The 18,618-nt window shown below is 41.8% G+C and overlaps 1 protein-coding gene across 1 annotated transcript in view; it reads right to left on the minus strand.

Annotated features, from left to right (window-relative positions):
- The window catches only part of IL17RD (interleukin 17 receptor D), a 41,274-nt gene extending 32,334 nt beyond the window's left edge, over positions 1-8,940 (minus strand). Inside the window, exon 1 of the mRNA XM_063164687.1 lies at positions 8,912-8,940. The gene's annotated coding sequence lies outside the window, so the exon portion shown is untranslated. The remainder of the gene's footprint in view (positions 1-8,911) is intronic.
- Between the last annotated feature and the right edge of the window lie 9,678 nt (positions 8,941-18,618).

Raw genomic sequence — 18,618 nt, forward strand, 5'->3', positions numbered from 1 at the left:
CATTGAAGGGGGGAAAAATCACAGAATCATTAAGGTTGGAATTAAGGAAGTTTTTCCTGTGGGATAAACAAATTTCCAACTTCACAGCGCACTCCCCACTTCACAAGAACACTCTACATGGGTTGCTCCAGGATACACCAATGAGACTGAAGACAGCAATTATGAACAAAGCCTAAGCAGCAGCCACTGCCCAGCTGTGGGCCAGCTGTGCCCCCATCCTGCTGTTCAGCTCCCTGGCTGCACTTTAGGGTGGCCCCTGCTGAGGACAGCACCCAAACCCTCCCCAGGTGGATGCCCTGGGGAAGTGATGAGCACTGTGAGCCTGTGACCCCAGGGCCACCTGAGGAGAGGCTGGCACCACCCAGCTCCTGCATGGAGCCAGCCCCAGCACTCAGTGCCAGCCAACCCCACAGCATCAAGCCACTTCAAGTATGGAAGAAAACCCCACCAAAACAAAAGTCAAAGTGTTGCCACTGATTTTAATAGGTAGGGTTTAGCTCTTTAAACAAAACAGCCAAATAAAACCAGAAAGAAATCCCTTAGTTTTCCATGTTTGAAAGGAAAACAGACTGAAACAGACTGGGGTGTTGTTCCTACAAGCAGATGACAGAGGCCTGCTTGGAGTTTGCTTAAATCACTGTCTAACACAAAACATCGTGTGACTGTTGTTTCTAAAGTTGTGGTTTTTTGATGCTTTCTGATTCCAGACAGTCACACCTGGAATTACATATGTTTAACTGAGCTGCTGATAACTTATAATTTTAACAATTTAGAAGATTAACTGTTTGGATCCAAACATTGTCATATTATGCTTTCTATGAGCTACACAAGGTTCACACATAATTTTAACCTGCATTATTTGGAACGAAAAATTCTCTTTTAGCCTGCATGCAAAATTAAGGTTTCAAAAAGGGGACTTTCACAAATCAGATTATTCTTCAGTATTTTACATACAAATAGCTGAAACTTCAGTATAGATACGCAGACACAGAACAAATCTTCTTTCATAAATACCAGAATCCAACCCAGCAGCCTCCTCATCTTGGAATTCCATAACTTTTAAAGGAAAATATTAGGAAACATATGGAAATACTATGCTATAATTACAAACCTCACAAAGATAAATTTTATAAAGATAGAGTGAACTTTAAGCATCAAAATGAGTTTGGGATTTAGTTTGGAGAACTAAAATCCTCCATTTGAAAATACAAAGCAAAGTTAATTAGAAAACACAGTTTGAGCAAAGGGGGCTCTTGCAAAGAGTTCTTAGAAAGGATCACCTTGAATGTGTTTGATGCTGAGGCGACGCCATAACTTTTCTTCACACAAAAGCAGTCATCCACAGAGCACAACCAGATGTTAAGTTTTCTTTTCTTAGTTTCTGTAAACCTCTGTGACCTCTCTCAAATTAAAAAAGGGAATAGCATTTTTAAAGCCACGGGAGCTATAATTAGTGAAGCATTCTAAGGATTTTCATTAATTCATAGCCAGCCAACCAGGAATTTTCCCACAGCCGTATACAAAAAAAAGTCAGGGAAGTCATTGATTGCTTGGTTGGATTTGAATGTAGTCAGAAGTAAGATCAGAAATACCTAGTCACTCCCACTGATATAAGAGTGAAGAACATAGGCAAGGTCAGAAATTAAAATCCAAGTCTGCCCACCAACCATGAGGAAAATCCAGCAGGGCCATATAGCAGGGGGTATAGCAATGGGTATTACACACAATTTTGTGAGATAAAGGATCATATGGCTAGATCATTCCAAATCAATCATTTGGAAACTCAAAGCCCTGAATGCGCAGCTCCAAGCAGATCTGCAGGCCTGTCACTGCCTCCAGGCGGCAGCCCCAGAGCTGATTGATGCTGTCCAGTTGTTGCAATGTTCACAGCAGCTCACGGCCCTCACACACACCGATGGAGCCCTTTGAACTCCACACGCTCCTGAACAGCCCCTCATTGTTCCGTGAGCCCGGGAACAGCACACGGGGAGCGCCGGCCTTCGGTGGGATGCTCTGAACACGGAGGGTGCAGGGAACACAAGGGCAGGATCCAGCAGCAGGAGCCGGCTGGGCCCCGCAGCTCCGCCATGGGCGCGGGCAGGGGCAGCAGGAGAGACAGACCCCGGGCAGGAGGGACGGACAGACCCCGGGCAGGAGGGACGGACAGACCCCGGGCAGGGGCAGCAGGAGGGACAGAGCCCGGGCAGGAGGGACGGACAGACCCCCGGGCAGGAGGGACGGACAGACCCCCGGGCAGGAGGGACGGACAGACCCCGGGCAGGGGCAGCAGGAGGGACAGAGCCCGGGCAGGAGGGACGGACAGACCCCCGGGCAGGAGGGACGGACAGACCCCCGGGCAGGAGGGACGGACAGACCCCCGGGCAGGGGCAGCAGGGAGGGACAGACCCCGGGCAGGGGCAGCAGGGAGGGACAGACCCCCGGGCAGGGGCAGCAGGGAGGGACAGACCCGCGGACAGGACGGACGGAGCCCCGGGCAGGAGAGACGGACAGACCCCGGGCAGCAGGAGGGACGGACAGACCCCGGGCAGCAGGAGGGACGGACAGACCCCCGGGCAGGGGCAGCAGGGACGGACAGACCCCCGGGCAGGACGGACGGAGCCCCGGGCAGCAGGGACGGACAGACGCCCGGGTCTGGGTCTCCCATTCCGCGCTGCCGCCATTCTCCGCCTCAGGCAGCGCCCGCAGGCACCGCCGAGCACCCGCACAGCACCCGAGGAACAGACCTGACTCACACCGGTCACGGACACACAGTTCTGGTTCTCCTCCATCAACCGGAACACACATGCCAGAGTTTGTGCTTTCAGGTACGATACCTGATGCAGTTGGAGTCCCCTAGCACAAAGCTACCTCTCACATTTATTGGGGCTCACTGGAGTATGACTGATGCACCCCAAAAGCAGATTTACTGTTTTGCTGAAAAACAGCCCAAAGGGAAATAATAAAAATAGAATGTCTGGAACAATTCTTAAAAGCCAATAGTGACATAATATTGTAATAGCCTTCAAGTGAGAGAATTTTAGAGAATACCATATCTCCTGGAACATGTGCTGATGCCTGATAGAACTCTAATCCAAGCTTTAATTATTTTTAATAATCAAATCAAACTTTGGGAGAACAAATCCCAACCTGCACATTTGACTTTCCTCACACTCCTGGAATCTATCATGCAGAGATGAGAGGTGACAGGAGAAAAATGTACATTTAAAATCCAAAAATGGTGTCTTGGACATGACACTGAAAGAACAATTTACTAAGAAAAACAAGTTGAAGCATGTTAAAATAACATTTATACCCTGGTTTTGCTGGCAGAATTTTGGTTAACCAGTGATAATACCTGTGTTTCTGTTGTATGGATATTGCAATGAACCTATCCATTACTGGCATATGCCTGTATTCACACTGTACTAAGTATATATCTGGTCAAAGTTTTTATGAGAAAATTCCATAGAAATATTGGGTGTCAGGATGTGCCACTCCTTTTGAGGAGAGCTGGGGAGGACAGTGAAACAATTATAAAATACTATAAGGCATGAGAAGATGAAATCCTTTTTCAAGTCTGCACTTAAATTTTGACCCTCAAATAAAGTCGCACATTACCATAACCTAAAACCTAAAGTACTTCAGATGTATTGACCTAATATTCTTTTAGGTTACTGTAACTTAAACTTCCATTCAATCCTTTTTTATAATTCATATAGAGATAAGGATATAAAAATAAGCTTTCGTGTAACTCATACTACTTTTATGTGGTTTTTCCTAGGTTTGGTGTATTAATGCATAATATTAATTTTTAAATATCAAAACTGCTATAGGAACATCACTAACCTTAACTTTTAGAAAAATGTATTTCAGATCCACTTCATTGTACTGATAGCAGTAAATATAAAATCAAAGCAATATACTCAAAAAAAATTTGTTTTTAAAAACTAAAAATTGCATTCAAGTTTAACAGTTCTGCAGGGATACTTCACACTCCTCTTGTTTGCTTCTAAAAACACATGTTAAATTTATGGGTAGAATTCAGCCTTTGAGCATAATTAAGCAGGCAAGCTCACATCAAAGCTTTGTTTCATCATCTTTAGGCTGATCTGCTGGACAGCCGGTCCTTATTAAACACCCTTTAAATGTTGCAGATTCAAGTAAGTAACATCCATGTTATATTAACATTACCAAGTAATTAACTAAAGAAAAGCTAACATCAGCTAATCAGGACAGCTTAACATCCTTTCACCCATGGACTATAAAGTATTCATCTGTTAAAGCAGAACTTGTTCTTAAATAAATGTCTCAAGATTTTCAATTAACAAGTCTGCTCCAGCAGTTTCCATACTTGTACTTCAGGAAAAGCAGATTTTGAGGGAAGTAAGGCAGGGAGTGGAGTTCAGCATCTAAAGTAAGGGACACATTCTGGAGAGGAAATCAATCAAATCTGTAACAGTCCCAAGTGACTCCAACTGTTAAGTCAACAGCTGATAAATTATCATCACATTCAGATTGCCCAGTTCCATGCAAACACATAAGGAAATACACAATTTTGTTGGAAATAGACAATTTCATTGTTAATACTGAGAGTTAGTTTCAATTACATAAATATGTGTTTCCATATTTTTTCCTCTAGGTTATGTATTTGGATGCTCATTCTGAAAACACAGCATTAAACTGTAGAGCCTCAGTTCATGAGGAAACAGTCATCTGTGACTTTAAACATGAACATATTTATGCTACTTTGTGCATTTTTAAAATCATTTCAATAGGCAGATTGTCATCAACACTTTTTGACAGTGGACTAGGAACGGGGTCTCATTCTCTGCTACATTTTTCAATAAATGAAATTCAAAAGAAAACCCCAAAACAAACCCTGGAGGGACCCTGAAGCCAAACTCTAACCAAACAAAAGTGATACAGATGCCTACCTGCATGACTGACCATGCCTGCAAAGCCTTGCACTCAACATGCTGCATTGTATCTAATCACAGCACACAGGAAGCTTTAAGTGACACATCTCATCAATTCTGAAATGCTATCACATTGTTCTGGATGCCAGGCAGAGAAATCTATTGATTCTATAAATTCCCAAAAAATGGCACATAGGGAAGTGCTGGCATCTGCTCTGCAGAGCTTTAAAGCAGCTCTGGAACTGTCTTTAGATTAAAGAACACCCTGATGGCAAACATTATCACCTTCCACCATGCTCCATCTTAGGGTTGTCTTCTGCCTAATACCTTCTAAAATTTTTAAATACTCTGCAAGAGACAATCTGTTTTTTAACTGTTGGGAAATAACATTAAATAGAAGGGAGAAATTTAAACTTCGGTAATTTCTTAACATTTTAGAGAGTGTTTTTCCTCCAAAATAAAGTTCCCAAAACATGTCCTCAGCTGGAAAACGTATTTCTGGATGACCTAGCTCTGTGCTAGGCAGATTCCTAACTGTGGAGAAGTGTGAGTCTGCTTTGGTATGCTTGAGGAGATAAATGCAGGGACACAGCAGCATGAGCCTAAAGAATAATGAGGCAGGCAGAGCTCCCAATAGTGGAACAGTAGGAAATCTTCAGTGTCTCTGCTCTGAAGTGAAAAGGAAATAGAAAGTTCCTTCCATAAGGGGCACAGAAGGGGACACAGGGAGTTTCAGGGAGAATGCACGGGAACAGAGCCCTCCAGTTTGAGCAGCTTTGCTTAGCAGAGCAAAGGAAGGTACAACTCTGCTGACGAGGAGGGGAGGCTTGGTAAAATGCTGGATTATTTATTCCTCCTCATCATACAGTCACATTAAATATAAGCTTTATACTGAACACGATTTAATGCCAGGAACTTCAGAGGAATTAAACATGAAAAAATTTACTCATGTGTGTATTCCCATTAGAATCTACAAAACAACTTGAGAGTGAAGTTGCTCATGTGTTTAACACTGAATAAATGAATCTGAAATATATTCAAATCATCCTCAGATCACACATCTGTCTTCTCTGTGCACCTCGTGGCTTGTTTACAGCATGAGAAAAATTCAGGGTCTACTTTTCCAGAATAGCTCCCCATGTGGACACACAGATTCTGGATTAAAACAGGCCCTTCTCTGAACTACTTCTACTCTGGATAAAGGTATGCATATGAGGTCCCAAGATCATCCATATGGAAAACTACTTTGCAATACTATTCTACTTTAAGCAAATGTCTACCCTAATGTGAAATGATAATGTGTAATGCATCAAAATTTCTATTAAACATCAATGAAAGGAATCCTACACCAAGCAAAGTCAATCCAAATTCTACAGTCCTGAACCCACTGAAATCTGATAATTCTTAGCCACAGTAATGCTACTTGTCCTGGTATTAATTGCTTTCCTGCTACACACATGTAGAGTTTGCAAGACAAATGCCAGTGTATTACCAGAGAAGATGCATAATACAGGCTATAAATAGATTTTGTGATGGAAATTGTAAAACAAACAAAAAGTCAGATCTAGAATGTGATTTAGTTTTTAGTTTTGAAAATGTTAGATATTAACAGTTTCAGGAGCTATGAATAAAACCAACAAATAGTTCCTCATCAAATTCTTTTAACCATAGTCCAGTAATATGCTCTCATTAAGTCAGTTTTTTACTGCTACAAAATATTGAGGATACTTAAAACTGTATTTTGCACAGTGAAAGAAACTTGTGCATTACTTGTGCATGTATGTATATTACCTCTGTGTATATGGAGAAAAATAGAACACAGATTCTCAAAAATAACACTCAAATGATGAAAAAAAGATTCACCATAGGGAACTGCAACTCACATTTACAATTTTAGCAGAGGAGAACACCCAATGTGCATGTATCTAAATGCACATACAAACCCAGCTAGCTACATTTTATTTCTGCTTGAACAACCATTAAAAGTTAAATTATATACTTTTAGATTATTTATGCCCTTGAGAATTACCTCAATTCAAATACTTCATTTAATGCAAACTAGACATTTTTACTTTCTCTATATAAAACGTTAAGATTTATTCATGCCCTTAGCACACATTAATTAGACACTACTTATAAATAACCTGCAATAAGAATAACTATTTGAATAGGATACAATTACTTAGGGCTTGTGTCTTTTCAATCAGTCAGTGTCCCTGCAGTGTTTAGAGTGGCAGAGGGGAAGTGGCCTGTGGTTAAACAGAGGAAATACCAAGGAATTTTAATAGAGCAAATAGTCTCTTTACTTCCTACAGGGTACTACTTCAAAGGCAGCCCTGCTCCAGAGCAGACAATGTGTTAGAGGGGCCATCAGTCATTTAATAGCATGTCAAGTCTACTCAAAACTTACATGCAGCCCAAGATAAATACCACAGAACTGAGACAATGGGTACCATCCCGCAGTCATTACTCTAATAAACGCTGCCCTGCCGGCAGTACGGAGGCAATCATGTGCAAGGGTGGTATTGCAAAATCAGACCACAAAATTATAACTACACAATCAGACAAGGTAGCTAATAAATTGGCTAGGGAAGTCTGAACTTGAAGCTGAAAATACAATAGAACCAGAAACTAGTACAAATATTTTAAAAGCTAAAATGGTACATTAGTTGTGAGCAATAAAGACAAAGGGGGGTTACGCTAATTGGAAAGAATATAAATTTTGCTGATTTAAAAGTCAGTCAAAATCATTGTATTAAAAGAATTACATTGTGATAGATTCCCGTTTGACACACACAATTGATATCATGTAAGCAAAAAAAATTAATCCAGAACAAACTGCGTTTGCATATTTCTGTGCAATACACATTAATTCAAGTGTGTTACGAGTCAAGTATTATGACTTGTAATAGTGATAATTTACTTAATAGAAGATGGAAAACTTGACACAAATATAGGTGTTATGAGCCTGCTGAGTACCCTGCCCATGTCTGGTGAAACACACAATAGACGGACCGAGCCAAAACATTTCATTGCTAATTCTGCTAAAAAGACCAAATAGGGGAGTCTAAACCTGTAACTGCTCCATCCAACACAAAGGTTTAGATCTTAAGCTTTACCAGGGTTTGAAGTTTGTTTTTTCACACTCTCCTTTTACATATTTCCCGATGCTTTCGCGTTTCTAAACTATGCCCTACAAACTTCTGAACTCTGTGTTGCAGCAACGTTCTCAAAGGAACTGATCTGAACCCAAGAAAATCCTTAGTGACAGTCTAACAAAAAGGAAAAGCAATGAAAGTCAGTTGTGTTCCCTCCAGCGTTCCCGGATCACCACGCTTCAACTAAACCTGTAACCAGCCATCAGGAGAAAGGACAGGAACGAACCAAAACACACAACTCAAAAGTTATTAGAAGTATATATAAAAAAAATGAAAAATAAAAAGAATATGAAGAGCAATCGAGAAAAAACACCAAAACACACCAGAAAGGGGAACAAAAGGCAAGGACCAGTAACAAAACGTTTATCACCTTCCTCCCCTCTTCCCCCTCCCGTAAATTTCCTACATCCTCTGTATAATGATCAGGCCCGGAGCTAAGACCCCAAGCCGGCCTCGAATCATTAAAATAACAAAGCCCCAGCGATCGCTTTTATCCAGGTCGGCTCGGGGAAGCAGGGAGCTGGTAAAGGACCTGTTGAGTGACTTCTTCACACTCGCCGGCTGCGAGCCGCCTCTGCCCTGGGCGAGAAACCCATAAATATCCCTGGCCGGGAAATGCCACCCTCCCTCCCGGCCGCAATTAACTTCCAGCTGCGGAGCCCCGGGGCAGCTTTACTTGTTGCAGAAGCGTCCCCAGGGCAGTGCTCCGTCCCGCACGCCCGGAGCGGCCGCAGAGCCCCGCGGAACCCGCGCAGCCCCCGCGCCTTGCGAGAGCCCCGTGCCCGCCGCGGCCGCTGCGCGGGGAGCGGCAGCTCCGCTCTGCCCCGCTCCACTCACCCTCCCCGGGCACGCTTCGGCCGCCGGGCCCCTCCTGCCGCCGGCCGCTCCCGCAGCGAGCCGGGCAGCGCCGAGGCAGGCGGCGAGGGCCAGCAGGACGGAGCCGAGCCGCAGCCCCGGTGCCATGGTCCGCAGCGAGCCCGGCGGGCGGCGGTGCTGCCGCCGGGTGCGTGCCGGTCCGTCGGTCTGTCCGGGCGTCTGACTCCGCCGCTGTGTGTGTGTGTGTGTGCATGCGCGCCCGGCCCGGGGGCGGGGGGTTCGCCCGGGCCCCGGCCCCGCCGCCCCCGCCCCGCTCCAGCCCCTGCGAACGGCAACAATGGGAGGGAGCAGAACCCCTTCCGGCTGCTTTGCTTTGCTTTGCACCCTGCCCTTCCCGGGCAGCCCCCCGCTCCCCGGGACACCGGCGGGCTGCTGCCTTCCTGCCTTCAAACCAGCACCGGGCCGATCCCATCTTCGTTCCGTGCCGCGGTACCACATTCCTCATCCACTCACTACATTGCAAGGAACACAAGTACCAAGGAAGATCAGTGATAGATCTTTGACATGATTTCATACATCACAGAATCAATTAGGTTGGAAAACACCTCTGAGATCATCAAGTGCCATGTCCAGTCTTTCCTTAAACACTTTCAAGGGACAGTGACTCTTCCATCTCCCTGGGCAGTCCATTCCGAAGTCCAATCACCCTTACTGTGAAGAAATTGCTCCCAATGTCCAACCTCACCCTCCCCTGGCACAGTTTAAGGCTGTGTCCTGTTACTGCCTGGGAGAAGAGACCCCACAGGCTACAACCTCCTTTCACGTAGCTGTAGAGGGTGATAATGCCACCTCTAAGCCTCCTCCAGGCTAAACACCATCAGCTCCCAAAGCTACTATTTAATTACTCTTTAATTAAGGAAGACAAGCTGGAAGAATATACTATCACAAAATTTTCAATTGTTGAAAATGCAAAGGAAGTCATAAGTGGCAATAAATATTTCAACTTTTTCAACTGGAGTTAATTCTGACATTACATTTTTTGATGAAAACACTTTTCTTTAAAATAACATAAATCACATTTCTGATAAATATCAAATGCAAGGTGGTCTAATATATCAGTAAATTACATCCATTTCCTCCCCTTTTTCTCAAAGTCATGTAAGAGACAGAGCAGCCCAAGGCTCCTCCAAGGCACAGGACAATTCAGCTTGGAAGAGAGCTCAGGGGTCACTAGACCTAACCCACTGCTCAAGGTAGCCCTAACTTCAGTTTCAGATGAGACAGCCCAGGGCCTTGTCATACATCACTTTTACATGTCACTTAACTCCAGTTATTTTGAAAACCTTGATTTTAGTACATTCTGTTTGCTCTGTTTGATCTTGGACAAAAACATCCTAATGGAACAGACAAACCCATCAGTATTTTATAAAAGACATTAGAGTTTGGATTGAAATACTATGTAAAACCACAACTAAGGCAATCAGTTGAAAGCAAACATGACCAGCTGGCAATTTTTAACTACTATTGGTTTTGCACCTATCATAGGTTTTCCATCTTTTGTGACTAGTGGTGAAAATAATATGATAAAGCTTTCTTAAACTGTTTGTTTAAGTTGATGGATCACAGCCCTGGCACTCAGAGTTACCTTTGAAAACAGGTTTGTGACTTTAGGATGGCCATTGCCCTCCATTGTGACATGAACGGAAATTATATTTTTTATATTAAACATTTTTTTGGCAAAAATTAGAGATTAGGCCATTGTTATTTGCTGCTCTGGGATCAAAAGGTTCTTACTTTTGATCTCCCTTTCCCCTGCAGGCTGGAATTCTGAAAAAGGTAATACTAAGTCTCTAGGTGGAATTCCACTGATTTTATAATGAGATGTTTTTGATGGCCCAGGCCAAAATGGAAGTTTAGTACATTTTCTCCTTGTACACCACACATTTCTGTCTGGGTATTCCTGCTTTACTTTCTGCTTGCATTACTCAGAAGTCGTTCAACAGGCATGAAAACTATATGAGCATTTTTATTTTTAATCAAGTTAGGCTGCATAAAACCTGTAAATAACTAGTCCTTTTATGTTTGAATGAATTACAAAGGACATAAAATACCACAGCATCCTGGCTAAAGAAAGGAAGACATACGTACAGTTCATTTCCAGGTCAGTAAATACCTCTGCTTCCCATAACCACCTTTGACAAGCGAGGATTCCCTGTTGGACATAATGCCACTGATCTGCAATTAAATCTTCTAAACCATGGGGAAACTGTTTGGCTTTTTCTGTTAGCTGAGATCTAGACTGCTGGAGCAGCTGTAATTTTTAAGTGAAGACAAAATGAGCATTATCTGAGCTATTGATGCATTAGCCTATGATGTTTTTAACAAAAACAGACACACAACAAATAGTGCCAATGCCTTCTAGCAGAACAACTGAAGAACTCACAGGTGCCACTGTTACACTGGCAGTGTCCAGAAAGCAGCAAAATGATTGGCCTCATTTACTGAGAGCTCAAACCTAGCAGCACAAAGCAAAGATGCCATCAGACAAAACCAGCACTGATACTTCCTTCCCACCACTTCAGCCTAAGCTAATAACAAATGACACATCTGAAAGACAATTCCTCCATGCTGCCACCATGTCCAGCCTCTCCTGTGAGTGCACTGCCTGAACACAGAAGTATTGCATTGCTTCAGATCCATTTAGAATAATTTCCACTGAATTCTTTGGTGGAAAACAGTAGTGGAGAGGCAGGAATCAAATGAATGCAGTTAATGTTTCTAACAGGAGTCTCCAAACTGCTGTGAGCTCATGGAAGGGCAAAAGTGGCTGTGGGGACTCTGCTTGTCTGTAGGTTCCTTTGTCCTTTTTACAACAGTCTCTTGTTTCTGAGTAGTATAGAATGCATAATACCCAAAAGTCATGGGTATCAGTATCCTGCATTCTGCAGCTGGTTTTGGTTGCCACTCTCCCATCTTGCTTAAAGCTAAAAATCTGGGGTTTTTTTTTCCTTCTCCTTTCTGAGCAGCTGTTCCCAGATGGAGGAGACAGTGAGAACTCAGCAATTCCTATAAATACATGAAAACTCATGGACCAAAAATTTCCAGTAATATGGTAAAAAACTCCCTACAAAATCTTTCTATTGCTCAAAGAAAATTCATTATTGGATTTATGCTCCATCCATAGATCATATTTCTAGCACTGAATTCTCTCCCAAGAGAGACTGACCTTAACTGCAAAAGAAATCATTCAAACAGCTCCCTTTGGGGCAGACAGGGTGCATCAGGCTTGCAGAGTATTCAGCTAAGTCAGACAATCATGGCTATTGCAATATCACAATATTGCAGTAAGTCAATAACTCCTGTTACAGACAGACACTGCCCACTGTTAGGAAAAGAGCATCAGATGCAGGGAACCAAGCAGACAATGTGCTAAAAGAGATCCCAGAACAGAAATCCCTCAATGTGAGGGTCTGCTGGAACTTCATCCAGCAGATCTCTGAAGACAGAAAATCAGATCTTTTGAAAGCAGCCATTGGCATGAAATTGTCCCATTTCCATGGGGATGGTTTATCTACGGGATGAGCACTGAGCATAAAATAGAGGAAGAACCATCATCCATGATCAAATCTTAGGAACAAAACTAACAAGTGTGAAATGGATGTGGATACTCCCAGCAAGGGCATGAAAATTTCCACCTGTGTCAGAGGTCACAAAAATTCTGTTTCCATGGAATCTTCTGTATTATGCATGCCATAGTTTCAAATGATCTGGCCAGGCTCAAGTAAAAGGTTATCAACTGATAAGAAAACAACCTCAAGCCATAAAATTGAACTGAAATTTGAATCAAATCTATCAATTGTTATGAATACCCATCTTATCAAGGCAAATATTAAATCATTATGCCTTGAGAAATGTGACAAAAATTCATGAAACACAGAGTTCTCAAAGAAAGATCTGCATTACCAGTCTCATTTTATAGATGAGAAAACTAAAGCACCAAGTCATAAAGATGCCTGCTTTTATGTCTTGCACACATGCTCAGGGCTAAACCAATAATTAGATTTGGAGTCAGGAAAGACTCTGTGCCTCAGTAAGACAGGAAAAGAGCCCTGTGTGTAGCATTCTTTGGTTTTAATTTGCTGCTGTCTGTAGAGACATACTCCACTTGCTGAGGTCATCCAGGCAGTAGCAGTGGCTGAGAGCCTCCAGAAGAATTCCACGCCAGTGGTGCTGCTCTCTCAGGAGTGGCCAAAAGCACCCAGCAGGCTGTCCTGGCTGCCAGCTGCCTCCTGCTGGGGCCACACCTTTATTGGCACTTCTGCAGGAGCTGCTGCTGTGGCCAGATGGGAAAGTGGAATTGGATGCAAGAATTCTACTTTGACACTGCCAACCATTTCCATATCCAGATGCTTTGCAGCAGGTCCTGAAATGGAGCATCCAATCCTCTCTGCTGCCTAAGCCAGACCTCCAGAATCCCACAGAGTTTCTCTCCTGCTCACATTTTTTTTTTTTTTTGTCACAGTGTCATGTTTGAGATTTTTCTCAAAAATCTCAAGTCCATCTCCAGATATTTGGGGATGTTTTGAGGCTTGTAGAGTTCAGAGAGAAGGGAGTGAATGGTCTTGTGACCTTTCTGGATGACTTAATCTCTTCTACAGGAAATTGCACTTAATGACCAGAGAAGTTGAAGTCCTATATTCCTAGAGGCTCAAGTCAGCATCAGATGTAGGAGTATGTTATGGTGAAAAGGAAATGACTGAACTAAACCAAACAGCTATTATATGAAAATTACTTCTGATCACCATCAAATTAACAATTTGTCAGTGATCTGTGGATGCAAATCTTCATATAATGTTACCCCTCCCCAGACCTCACAGTTCCCTGTATTGTATAGATGCCTCCTCCTTCTACCGTCAGAAAATATTTGCAGTCAAATGTCTGATTTCTGTATTTCTGTTTAGTTTTGTATCTGTTTATTCACATGAATATAATAAAGGAAGTTCTCTAAGATAATTCAACTCCATGATGTGCCACCAAGCACACTCCTCCCTGCTCCAAAAGCACCCCAAAGTGACTCACCCTGTGGCCACATGTTGTTTCTGAGGGAGCAGGGCAGGACTGCATCTTTCAGCAGCAGTCTTCTGTTACACTGGATTAGGGGTAATATGAAACTGCACTTTTAAAGAAGAATAGATTTATGATGCAAAGAAAATTGAAAATTGTATGGATGAGTCATTTTTCATGTTGAACTGAAATTATTCTGAACCAACAACTGTATCCTCAAAGTTATCAATGTTTTATTATTTAACAACAAATGAATAATTTGTAATGTTCAATTATTTTAAAATAATGTATTTCTGCAATATAGAAATTTTATCTCAAACAGCTATTAAAAATGCAAACCAAGATCCTCACAATGCAGTTTGAATAAATGCCAGAAATTATAATGAAGTAGCACCTTTACAAAAGTTTCCAGTTTTAATTCTAGTCTCAACCCTTTCTTACTGCAGCACAATGCTTCCCTTGCAGACAGCCTGTCCTTTTCCTTCTGCAGGGAAACACGGGGGAGGGAGAACAACCCTAACCTGATTTCATGTCCATTGTGCAATTCAACAGCATCCTGTGGCAATGTCTGCAAAATTAATCCTAGCACACTAAGGGACCCCTCACTGAGCATAACCTGCCTTAAACCCTTTCCCATTTATACTGAGGGAGAGCTATTTGCTCAAGCACTTTGGGATGACATCATTTGTTATTTGAGGCCAAAAGCTAAGGGTAATTAAGGCTAAAGAAAGTGTTCTGAAATTTTTTGCAATTAAAATGCATAGAGACACTTGTAACAGATACCACTGCAGAACAATAGAAACATGACTGGATGAATTAAAAAAAGTTTGACTATTGTGCAACCACTGTGGAAGAAGACTGGAAAGCCCTTTGTCAATAGCACATCATTGTACTCCACAAGGGGAAATACACAAACAAAAGAAAATAGCAAGGCTGCAAGGCTGGAGGCATATGGAAATCTCCTTTCTTTTTTTTTTTTTTTTTGTTTTGTTTTTTTTTTTTTTTTTTGTTTATATGATAAATATTCCCCAAAATATTCCAGTGTAATTTTAGAACACTTCATAACAGATTTATGAAAGAATGCACAGCAGTTCTACATGGCTGGGCTGAAAAAAACAGAGGAAGAGCCCTATCAGGAATAACAATTGTTGCTGGCAGCTCTACCTCTCCAACAAACAAACTCGTGGTTGTTGTTCTCTACAGTCTGGCATATTATTTTAAAACACAAATTTGAAGCAGTTGGATATCAGGATTGAGTTAGCTGCTTATTTTTGGAAAGAGTAAGATAAATATGCAGATAATAACAGACTGAAATGCAGTGAACAACATTTGATAACACTCCATGGAAAGTTAAAGCCTGTTAATATGGTAAACTACAATAGATTAATATTATTTCTTTCTAATTAGATTACAATAGTAGCAACCACTGAAAACACCAGTCCTCCTAAACTATAAATTGCGATAAAACTGACTGCCCAGGGTTGTAGGTTTACAGAGGAAAGAAGAAAAAGACTGGATCAGTTTTTTTAATTTCAACAAAAACATCCCCAAGAAAAGATTTTCCATGTAACCACCTTAAATTTTACAGAAGTCTCAGCATTCTAAGGGCACAGCTGATGCCTCCTGAGAATGCTTCCCTCTGACTTCCTTTCTCTGCCAAAATGAATTACAGCAAACTACAGGAATATTGTCAGACAGCCACATCCCATAGCACACAATGGAATGCTACTCTGAAGTTAGAGAATCCTACAAATATTTGAATCATGACAGATGGATAATATGATATTTTTTAATATTTTGCTCTAACTGAATTCTTTGAAAAGCAATTAGAATGGTTTAAAAGTGCACAGTATTTAAACAGCACAAAGTAATTTCTTATCCTTCTAATGTGATGAAACAATGAAAACTGAAAATCTGGTGGCAATAAGTTTTTTGCCTGGCAAATATTTGCATTGACAACACTGTATTTATCATCACAGAAGAATTACATTAGTAGATATTGTAGCAGAAGTCATTCTAAGTTTTACACCATAACGAGTGGAGTTATTCTAGAACTGCAGGATACTTTGTCATAAGCTTTCACAGAATCATTTAGCTTAGAAAAGACCTTTAAGATGGAGTCCAACCTTTGACCAACCACCACACTCTGAAGCAGACCACTGCACTCAGTGCCACATCCAGAGGTCTCTTGAGCATGTCCAGGGATGGCAATTCCAGCATCTCCCTGGGCAGCCTGCCCCAATGTTTAACAACCCTTTCTGTGAAGAGACCCTTCCTGAGAATTCCTTTCTGGAATGTGAAAATCTTCTCCTACCATAAACTGACAAAGCTGGGCAGTCTCACAGACATAGAGTCCCAACAGCAGCCTAAATTCATTTAGAGGTAAGATTTTAAAAGGTTGGCTGTTCAGAGCATCAAAAACATTCAGCACCCACCCATCGCTAAGTTCTGTTCAATAGTGAGCACTCAGAGCTTTGGGAACTCAGGCCCTGTACGTGTGCAGAACATCAATTGGGTCACAAATGCTGTGTAATTGGAAGGATCAGTCAATCCCCTGCGGGCGTGCCGTGCCCCGGCCCCGCTGCAGAGCGCGGATTAAATCCCACGGCAGCGGGGCTGTCATGGCTAAACCCAGCCTCTAGAGGACAGAAGCAGCCCAGCACTTTTCTAGGCATTCAAACACAGACTAAAACCGTTTCAAAATGCACGACTTTAAAGCCTGAATTTATATGGAAAAGCCAAATAAACAGCCACCGACTTTTAGTGCAGAATACTTTATCTGCTATCTTCTTAATTTCCTTAATATGGCATCATTCATAGAAACTGAATCACAAGATACTTTGGAGTATTATTATGATCCATACAATAAAATTCTAAAGATTAAAAGTAGGAAATATATCAATATTTTTTTAATTTTCATTTTATAAGACATAATTTGGTTATACAGACAAGAGAATGCTCCAGCATCTAGAAATTGTGGCCAGGCACTTAAAACCTTAGAAGTAGTAAAATGTCATGGACTGGTAAAATAAAAATTCAGTTTTAAGAGAGCAAGGAAGGATCAGAGAAAAAGAAGGTGCAATAATTGAGTTGATGCAAGGTTATGGATTTTTTTTTAAAGGTCACAATAAGATAATGAGTTTGAAACATATGCAATTTATAAATTGCAAAGTCCCAATATTTCATAGTGATTAATAACAAGACTAATGACATAGATAATTTTTAATGAAGGGGACTGTCTTATACCACCTGCCTACTTCTGTCCTTCAAGCCATCTTAGTGGCAGAGGAAAACTTGGTTTAGGAGCTAGGAGAAAAAAATCCTGGAACATAAATGCAGAAAGAAGGAATATTTACTTCTCTTTCAGTCTAGGTGTTGTATCAATTTTACTGGTCACACATACAGATCCTTACAACATCCCAAGCCAGATCACCCTGCTTGATATTTAATATCAAAAGCACTACCTGCACCTGTGTGATTCCACAACATACTCTGTTTGCTGAAGATGCTGAACTTCACACTGATTCACAACATGGATCAAAACACACTTGCAAAATCTGTCCTTTCACTGCTTTTTTGTTCTTTTTTCCTTTTATTTTTTAAGGCGCAAGCAATGCAGTGCTTATTCTGTCACTCTAATACCAGCCCCACAGCACATCCATGTGATCAAATGTAAAACATACCCAGGGGAATGAAAGTCACTGGCAATCACACCCAGCTACACCAAAGCCCACATCCCTAAGCATTTTTCATCATGTTCTTACCTCCTTGCTTAAAGAGTATCCTGCAAAAAAATAGGTATTAAAAGAAATCCAATTTATTGCTGTAAACTCAACAAGTACATGATAATTTTCCATTTGTTAGTTAATCCAAGAAAGCAAAACTTCAGTGGCAACACTGGGTCATGCAAGGCAACACTTCACCCTTCCTGGGATTCTCCTGAAAATGCTGCTGGCCACCAGTACCAGCTTTGGGTGCCCAGAATAGACAGACTGGTTTCCATATTTTCTGTAGCCCTTTCCCCTCATGTCACACAAGTCCAGGCACTATTCCCCCACAAAGGAATCTAGAACTGAAGGCTGTTCAGCAGCCCTGGTTTCCTCTCCCTCATTGTGACCACAAGAATTCCCTTTTTGAAGCAATCAGGTGGGATCCTTATGCCCCCCAAGAGGTTGAACAGTCCCAGCTCTCTGTCATATAATGATTATTGTACTTTGTCTTTTTCCTCTTTCATTATCAAATGCACACACAAGATACTATAAATTGCTCATATAAAATAACAGAATGTGACTTTGATTCAAGATGAAACCATTAAACAAATAACAGGGCATGAAATAATAATTCAGGTCAATCACTATAGCTCCAAAGTATTTTTAATAATAAAATACCTTCTATTTCCCATCCAATTAGGCAAGTCCTTTAAAATAAAGAGACAAAGATCATCAATCTAACAATTAATATGGAAACTAAATCAATCCAAGGAATGGAAGAGCAGGGCTGGATTCCAGCATGCAGGGTGGCCTCCCCCACTGCTGCTCCTGCACAGCAAACACAACTGTCACACACATTGCCAAGGCAGCCCTGCATATTGCCAGGACAGGACAAAGACCCTGTCAAGTCCAGACTAACACTTCTCAAGGTGGAAAAAACTCCAGCTGTATTTG

The sequence above is a fragment of the Melospiza melodia genome, chromosome 10 (assembly GCF_035770615.1).
Source record: "Melospiza melodia melodia isolate bMelMel2 chromosome 10, bMelMel2.pri, whole genome shotgun sequence".
In the NCBI taxonomy this organism is placed as follows: Eukaryota; Metazoa; Chordata; class Aves; order Passeriformes; family Passerellidae; genus Melospiza; species Melospiza melodia.